Raw genomic sequence first — 8,472 nt, forward strand, 5'->3', positions numbered from 1 at the left:
TTATTCAATTTTTTTCTTTAATTTAAACCTAATTATCATCCACTATGAAAAATAAGGACTAATTCCTCTATTGGTCCTCCCACATTTATTAATTAGGCCATTAAATCATTGTAGTGCTTTAATTAATTAGTTTTGTACCTTTTACAATTTAGTCCTTTTTACTTAATTAACTATCTAAACGTCAATATTTTTGAACCAAATTTTAATATGACTCTAATGAATCCATAGATAATCTAAAAGTAATAATTACAAGTCGACACAATGGAAATTTATGGTCCCAAAACCACTGTTCTGTCACTACTAAAACTCGGGCCGTTACAGACACACATTCAATATTCAGGCACCATCCTAAAGTCACCAAATGTTGAGCTGCAGCACTCCACCATGAACACACCACATAATGAACCGAATTTCCACACAAAAAAGGTGAGTTAATGACTTTAGTGATGAACTACAAAATGATTGGTGAACCAACCTAGCACATTGTGTTCAAAACTTCACTTCTAAGGCACTTCCATATGTCTTATGGCATGCCAACTATATCTAATGGTTTCCACATGTATTCAAGGGCACTTATTCAATTTCATACTCAACAATAATAATAAATTTCACATGCACATTATCACTTCTAAATTTACACATTCCCTTAAGCAGGCTTGCATTAAGGACACATATGCAAATAGTCACTAATCAAGTTCATTTTCAAATCCCATCATGCATATGTATCATCATACACATATTACACACAATGACTTACTCACATTATCAGGCTTCATGACAACACACCCCAGCATGCGTGCATCGGGCTGAGAATCAACACTACAACAATCAATAATATAGCAGTATCTGCAAGTGTAACAGGTCGGTTGTAATATTTATAGTGTTACAATGGAACAACAGAGAATTTCAAGGATCGGACCCAAAGGATTCAGCGATTTTATGATTCTTACTTGACAAGTATGCAATGAAGGAATCTAGCTAGCTACTCACAACTTTTTATATTACAATAATGCATAATTTGAGGTTTAATTAAACTAATTAGTTACCTAAAACAAAAAAAGAGACTAAATTGGAAAAGAAATAAATTAAACAAACAGTAATTAAATAGCAAATAGCGGCCAATTGACTTGCACGTTGCTAATTAATCTTTGGATTATGGATCTAAACCACTTAAACTCCTAAATTGGTTCCATTTTACCTCTCAGCCTCAACTTTACCAACTCAAACAAATTAGTCTGGTTTATCTCTCAACCTCACCAACTAATTCATGACTAACAAATTGGTACCCAATAAGATATCCTCTCGGTCTCACTTACCTAAATTTTTCTTTAGGAGCATCAATCCTAAATTTTTAAGTATATTCAATTTAGTCCACTTTTTATGATTTAGTCCCTATACCAAAAACTAACCAAACAACACTTCCATCAACCAACCACCTAAGGTTTAGCTAATTCTATTCATTTCTCTCTCTCTTTTTTAATATAATTAGCTGAGTTTTATTAAAAAAACCCCAAAATAGAGTACAGCCCAAAATAAAACATAACAAAATAAATAGGCCCAATAAAACATAGCCTAACCCAGAAAAAACAAGAGTTGCTCTAGAAGCCTCCTAATTGCATCGGCTACAATTTAATATGGCACGACTCTTCAAAAACAATAAAGAAAAATTTTTCAACATTAATCGTTTCTTTTTCCAAAGCTCTAGATAATTATTCATCTACTCATTTCTTCTCTCCAGACCCCTCAACTCTTAGATTTGCATAGCAGTCCCGCTAATCATCATAAAGATAAGCTTCACAACTGATCTCACTCCACCTCCCATTCTGTGAAAACAGGTACTCCTCTACTAATATCTTATTGTTCCCTTCTTCTCAAACCTTCTGTAGCAAGTAGATGAGCAGCTCCATTTTTAGATCGATCCCCATATTTAAACTTGCATATCTACAACCCTCTACTAAGCCATTAATAATCTCTATTGTAGGCATGGATTTTCGATTTATCTTCAACCATCCGCTATGCTTTTTTTTATTATAGATAAGGCATTTCCTTCTATTTCCAAGATAGTAACACCTAGATCTAGTCCTAGTTGAATCCCTTGAGCACAAGCCAGGGCATCCGCTATAAAAGCCAAAGGTATGTTTTCATTGATAACAATTCTTGAATCGAAAACTCTTCCATCTGAACCCCTAACCACCAGCCCTAAACATGATCTTTTTCCTAACGTTTTGTATGTTGCGTCGAAATTGATTCTGGCAAAAGGATTTTCCGGTGGCTTCCATCTCGCATCCCCCAACAAGTTAATAGGTAAGACTTTGTTCAGACCATCCAATTCACTGATATAGCTTCTAACAAAATTTGCTATTTCTAACCCGAACTTCCTTTACTTTTCATGTACCCACTTGTTCTTGTAGGTCCATAATGCCCAGATCGCACATCAAATAATCGATATTGACAAACAGAGCTATTTAAAAAAAACAGGTAAAGAGATAAACCATTAACTTAAAGAGAAGTGAATAAAAACCCATGCTTTCTTGCAAAAGCTTGGAAAGCACAACAATGAAAGCAAGATAGATGAATAAAAATACTAAAGTTATGATTTTTAACAAGTGAAAAGAAAGAAAAATTGACCGCAAACATACTTTAAAACTATAACAATGTCTATCTTAAACACAGACAAAAATAAATCTATAAACTCTAATTTCCAATTGCAAAAACAAAAAAAAAACAATTTTTTACGAAGTGAAAGCACGTCCTATAGGTCACGTTTTCACTTTGTAAAACAAAAAATGGCCTATTCTCTTGAATATATAAAAAAAGTTAGCTTATTTTTTAAATATCTTTAAAAATGACATATACTTATAATTCATCCATAGTTAGACGAACAATCAGAATAGGTGTTTCAGATTCTAGAGGACATGTTACAATGTTGTAATCTTGAGTTTGAAGGTAACTGGGAAAAATATTTGTCGTTAGTTGAATTTGCTTATAATAACAACTATCTGTCTAGTATTAAAATGGCACTGTTTGAACCTTTGTACGAAGGAAAATATAGAACACCACTTTATTGGTATGAGCTGAGTGAATCTAATCTAGTTGGCATTTAATTCGTGAAACTGAAGATAAGGTCTGAATTATTCGAGATTGTTTAAAAGTTGCATCTGATAGTCAGAATTTGTATGCAGATTTGAAAAGAAATGATATAGAATATGTTGTTGGTGATCGTGTGTTTTTAAAAGTTTCACCGTGGAGAAAAGTGCTTCGATTTAGTAAAAAAGGGAAATTGAGTCCCAGATTTATCGGACCGTATGAGATCATTGAAAGAATTGGTCTAGTAGCTTATATGTTAGCTTTACCTCCCGAACTTGAGAAAATTCATAATATTTTTAATGTTTTGATGTTGAGGTGGTACAAGATCAGATCCTTCGCATGTGATTACTTCCAGTGAAATTGAGTTATAATCGGATATGTCGTATTCTGAAGAACCAGTGAAGATTTTAGCTCGTAAGGTGAAAGAACTTTAAAATAAACGAGTACCGTTAGTAAAAGTTCTGTAGCAACGACATGGTGTAGAGGGAGCTACTTGGAAAACTGAAGAATTAATGAGATTGCGGTATCCAAATTTATTCTCAAGTAACAATTTCGAGCACAAAATTTTTAAGGGGGAGAGTTGTAACAGCCCAATTTCCAATGGTGTAAAAAAATAGTGGTTTCGAGACCACAATTTCGACGTGTGAGTTCATAAATATTAATTATTTAATATTTACAAAGTCATTAATGACATTAAATTTTGGTTATGAAATTTTATTGTTTAGATAGTTAATTAATTAAAAAGGATTAAATTGTAAAAGCTTGGAAAATTAGTTCCAATAGCTAAAAGTATTAAAAGGATGGTATAATGTAATTTGATGAATCTATGTGGTAATTAAACGATATAGAACAATATGGGATAAGTTTAGTTGATTGCTAAGTTATAAAATAAGGGTAATTAAGTAATTATATTAATTAAATGATAATAAAACGTAAAAGTAAAACAAAAGAAATTGACATCTTCATGGGTGCTCTTACTGAAAGTAGAAAAAGAAATTGTCATTGATGGAGCTTGGTTGTTCGGTTCTTTATGGTTCATGCATCTAAGTGATTTTATTAATTGTTTCTTGTAAATTTAGTATTTTTGAGTTAGTTATAGTTTAATCTAATTAGCTCAAGGATTATTTAGAGGAATTGTCAAAGTTTAGAAAAGTTACCATTGAAGTTCTTGATGTTTATGCTTTAGTTTGAAGTTAAATGAGATATTTGAACTATTTTATAAACTGAATTTGAGTTATTTTGAGATTAGGGATTTAATTGGAATTAAATTAAATTAAACATGTTTTTCTTGAGAAATTTTAGCTTGTATGGTTTGATAAATTCTGCACAAAGGTTTGATAATTGATTGTGAAATTAAGCTCGTTTTAATGTTGAGGACTAAATTGAAAAAAATGTAAATGATTAAGGGTAAATGTATAAATTTGAAAATAAGGCATTATATATACTGAATTGAATAATATATGAAATCATCATTATTAATCGAAATAAATTATATTTTAGATCAAGATCAAGTTGATAATAGTGAAAAATAGAAGGTTGTGCATTACTCCCTGAACTTTTTTTGTTTCTACATTTTAGCCCTGGTAAGTTCGTATGATTTTATTTTAGTATAATTTAAACATTTAATTATTTATGAATTGGATAAAGTGGATTGATTTGTAATAGGAATCATATTGAGTGTTGTTATGGAATAAATAAATGAACTGATGAATGTAGGATAGGGTACGATTGACATGCCAAATGGTTTTAACAGAACAAAGTTACTGTCAACAAAGAATAATAGGATTCATGTCAATCACAACTCACAACAAGTGAGTAATACTCAACAATAGTACAAATCATTTATCTACATTTCAATAACATTCAGAGGCCCATAAAACGATGCTGATGAACGATATATGGATACGAGTACACGTTGCAGTTTTTGTGCGTAGATGTTTTATTCGTGGATTCTTGAAGCCAAGTAAAATTCTAGACATCATACTTTTATTGAGACCTTCAAGGGTATGAAAGTTGCATATTTTAGTTTATGACAGATACTAGGGTGTTTACATTTAAATATGTTAATTTCATATGAATGTTATTTAAAATTGAGCTTGGAAACTCTACTTGGTATTTCACTATATTATTATTCTTTTGATCATTTGAAGACATGCATGCTTACTTTTCTTTTGAGGATGATGAATGTGGATTGAGGTGGTTCATAATGGTTTAAAGTCATCACAATTCCTTTGAAGTGATATTGAGAAATTTTTATGTTATTTCTATGTTCAGGTATAAATATTTAAATGTTAAGTCTTGTGATGTGTTTAAATGAATATGGAATGATTTGTAATTATTTTGAAGTGTTTTTAACTTGTTTTTAAGGACCCCTATTTTAAGTCTCAAGACATCACACATTAGTCTTAAGATTTACTTGTTTTAAAACTCAGTTTTTGTTCTAGGGACTCAAGGTTTTGACATTTATTCTTTAAATCTTGAGATTTACAAACATCAAAATTAAATTTCTATAGTAAAACTTGCAAGTCTAGCCTCGAGACTTGCAACCCCCGTACGTATCGTATGCAACTTAATTGTTAATTATTTTAGATCTCCATAAACCTATTTTATGTTTTAAGCTTATTTAAATTATTGAGAAATGTTTCAATATGATTTTAAAATTATTCTTTTAACTCCAAATTAACTTCAAGTATGTTTTAATGAATTATTTAAATGTTTAAAGTTTAAATTTTTTTAATTTTCCCTTAAGTTTTCTACGTGACTATTCTTATTGAACATTGGGAGGGGTAAGGGCCATTGACGGTGGAGGTTTGGCGATCTCCGCTCCCGTTTTGATGGTTGTTAGTGGAGGGAGAAGAGACCTCCGATGTTGTGATGGTCCCGTTCGGCGAGGCTTCAAGCAGCAGTGCTTCTTCCTCCTCCACTAAGAAGCCCAAGCGGAAAGTGGAATGCTGTTTCTCTCTGGTCTTGGGGTGCTTAATCTAAGTCTCTATCCACTTCCTCTATCTCCCCATAGATAAGTTCTATTTTTTAAAAGAAAAAAACGCATTCTTTTTATGCTGATTTGGTTAATGGGCAGGCAAATATTGTCGTGGATAATTGTGCAATTTGTAGGAATCACATCATGCACCTCTGTGAATCTGTCATCTTGAATTTATGTTTTTATTCGTTCTGTGATTTTTTTTTTCCTTTTCTGTTGGTTTAGTAATTCCGATTGTTTACTTAAATTTGATTGTTCAGGTATCAAATGCCAAGCCAACCAAGCCAGTGCCACCGGTGAGAAATGCACTGTTGTTTAGGGTATGGTTTTCTTCACTCTTGGAAACGTTATGCTTCCCTAATTATACGGTACGGTAACGTAATGTGAAGTAAATGAGTGACTGCTCTTTTCTGGGTATGGAAGAAAGCGAACTATTAATATATTTTGGAGAAATTATTATGAACTTAAATATTTTAACTAACAACATTATCTGATAACTACAGCTATGGATAAATTAGATTGGTGGAGGCTAATCCAATTTTGGTTTTCTAATGATTTGCCTTGGATAATTTACAGCTAATGTTATCCATATACATAAATTTGTAGGTTCTGCTGTTATAGGATCAACTTGAGCAATTTTTAACCTGTGGGGTGCTCTGCTTAATTGCTTTAGGGGCCTGAGCAATTTTAGCTAAATGTTATCCAAAATGATTGATCCCAACCTTTTATTAGAAGCTAATGTGAGTGTAATTCCATGACTAAACTGCTTGAGGTGCTGAAGAAATTAGTTGTTAAAACTGCTGTTGATTTTTACTTGTTTGCTCTAGTGTTCTTAAGATTCATAATATAGTTTTTGGAGAAACCATTGAAGCATGTGGATGAGAACATAAAGATGAGGACAATAGATGGCTTTATCAGCATGAATATATTTGCTTGTCAATTGTCTTAAGATTTTATGGCCTCAGCTGTAACAATTGTTCCTTAACTTACATATAAATGTGTGCTTTAATGTGTGTTTTTGACAACAACAAAAATCCCTATAATATTTCTTAACCTGCACCATGCTTGGTCCAATATTTAATAGCTTTCTGTGTAAGTCCACTTTCCCTACTTCATAGCAGTAATGTCTGGTTTTGCAGATAATAGTGAGCACAAGTATGGCGACCAGATCTTTTTGGATGTTAGCAGTTCCTTTTGTGGCAGAAGATTTGGCTTTGCGAGCTGTGTGTTTTGGTAACATGAAAATTTTAATAATTCGTCTCTCGCGGGGAAACCCCATGTACTTAGCAGGCACCCGCCTTAACCACTCGGCCAAAGGGACGAATACATTATAGCAGTTAACAATAATCTTTCAAAGTGCTCTTAAATAAGTTTTCATTTATTTGTAGTTAATGTATAATTAATTCAATATGTATGACAAGTTTTCATGTTTCTTTTTGTTTGGTTAGCATACTTTTTCATTTTATTGTTTTATGACATGTTAATTAAGAATTTCATAGTTATTTTTCTATAATGCTACTCAAAAGGTATTCATTAAATTTTCAAGTTTTAGTCTATCTTTCATTCCTTGTTTGATTGGTAAGGAGGTTAAAGGTATAAAAAAAAAATATTCTTTAAGGCTTTTGTGCCTCTTTAAATAAAATTTTTATTTGCCGAGAAAAGTTATATAGAAAATATTCGAATTTACTGATATATAAAATTAAAAAAAAATTTAATGTTGTAAGTTTAAATATATATAAATGTTCTCCGGGTTTGTAATCTTATAAAGATTTTTAAACTTACATGCATTTGTATTCATTTTCATGATTAATCATGGAGGATGATCCTTTCAATTATAATTTAAATTTTATGCTATAATCATGAATGGGTCGATGGAATTTTGTCTTTTTTAGTGTTTTAATAAGTCATCAACCATTAAAATTTATAGATATATATATTTTTTTAAAAATTAAGAAATTAGAATCGATCTTGTAGAAGTGAGCGTATATTTGAGTCATTACTGAAATATTTTAATTGAGTGCTAAAGACACCAATGTATGCCTTTTAACTACCTTTCATTTATAAAGTTTTAAGTTTTAATTTATCTATTACAATTATTAAAAAAATTTCTGTTTCTATTAAGACAAGATGTCAAATGATAAAGAGGAAAAAAAAAGTTCCACTTTTAGTTCTTGCTTATAAGGTTCATATGTTCAACTATAAGGTTGTTATGTTAGATCTATACCTCGTGGTGGAGCGAAAAAATTATTTCTAACAATCATCAACTATGGGTTCATGTATAAGGAACGAACTGAGTTGAAACAATGGTCGAAATTAAGTATACTTTTTTGAAACTGGAAAAGTGACGAACAACGTTGTTGATATGACTCCTTTGAACGATGTCAATCCCAAGCCACAACAATAAC

The 8,472-nt window shown here is 31.3% G+C and overlaps 1 long non-coding RNA gene across 2 annotated transcripts; it reads left to right on the forward strand.

The window, feature by feature from the left end:
• Positions 1-1,628: 1,628 nt before the first annotated feature.
• On the forward strand, positions 1,629-7,577 carry LOC107901058 (uncharacterized). Of its 2 annotated transcripts, none has more exons than XR_001685107.2 (6): positions 1,629-1,835; positions 1,982-2,133; positions 2,260-2,304; positions 2,412-2,478; positions 6,328-6,387; positions 7,207-7,504. It is a non-coding gene; the product is annotated as an uncharacterized lncRNA (long non-coding RNA). The 2 variants fall into 2 exon arrangements; XR_005914802.1 differs by having other exon boundaries at positions 1,632-1,835; positions 2,412-5,091; positions 7,207-7,577.
• The last annotated feature ends 895 nt before the right edge of the window (positions 7,578-8,472 follow it).

This window comes from Gossypium hirsutum, chromosome D06 (assembly GCF_007990345.1).
Source record: "Gossypium hirsutum isolate 1008001.06 chromosome D06, Gossypium_hirsutum_v2.1, whole genome shotgun sequence".
Taxonomy (NCBI): Eukaryota; Viridiplantae; Streptophyta; class Magnoliopsida; order Malvales; family Malvaceae; genus Gossypium; species Gossypium hirsutum.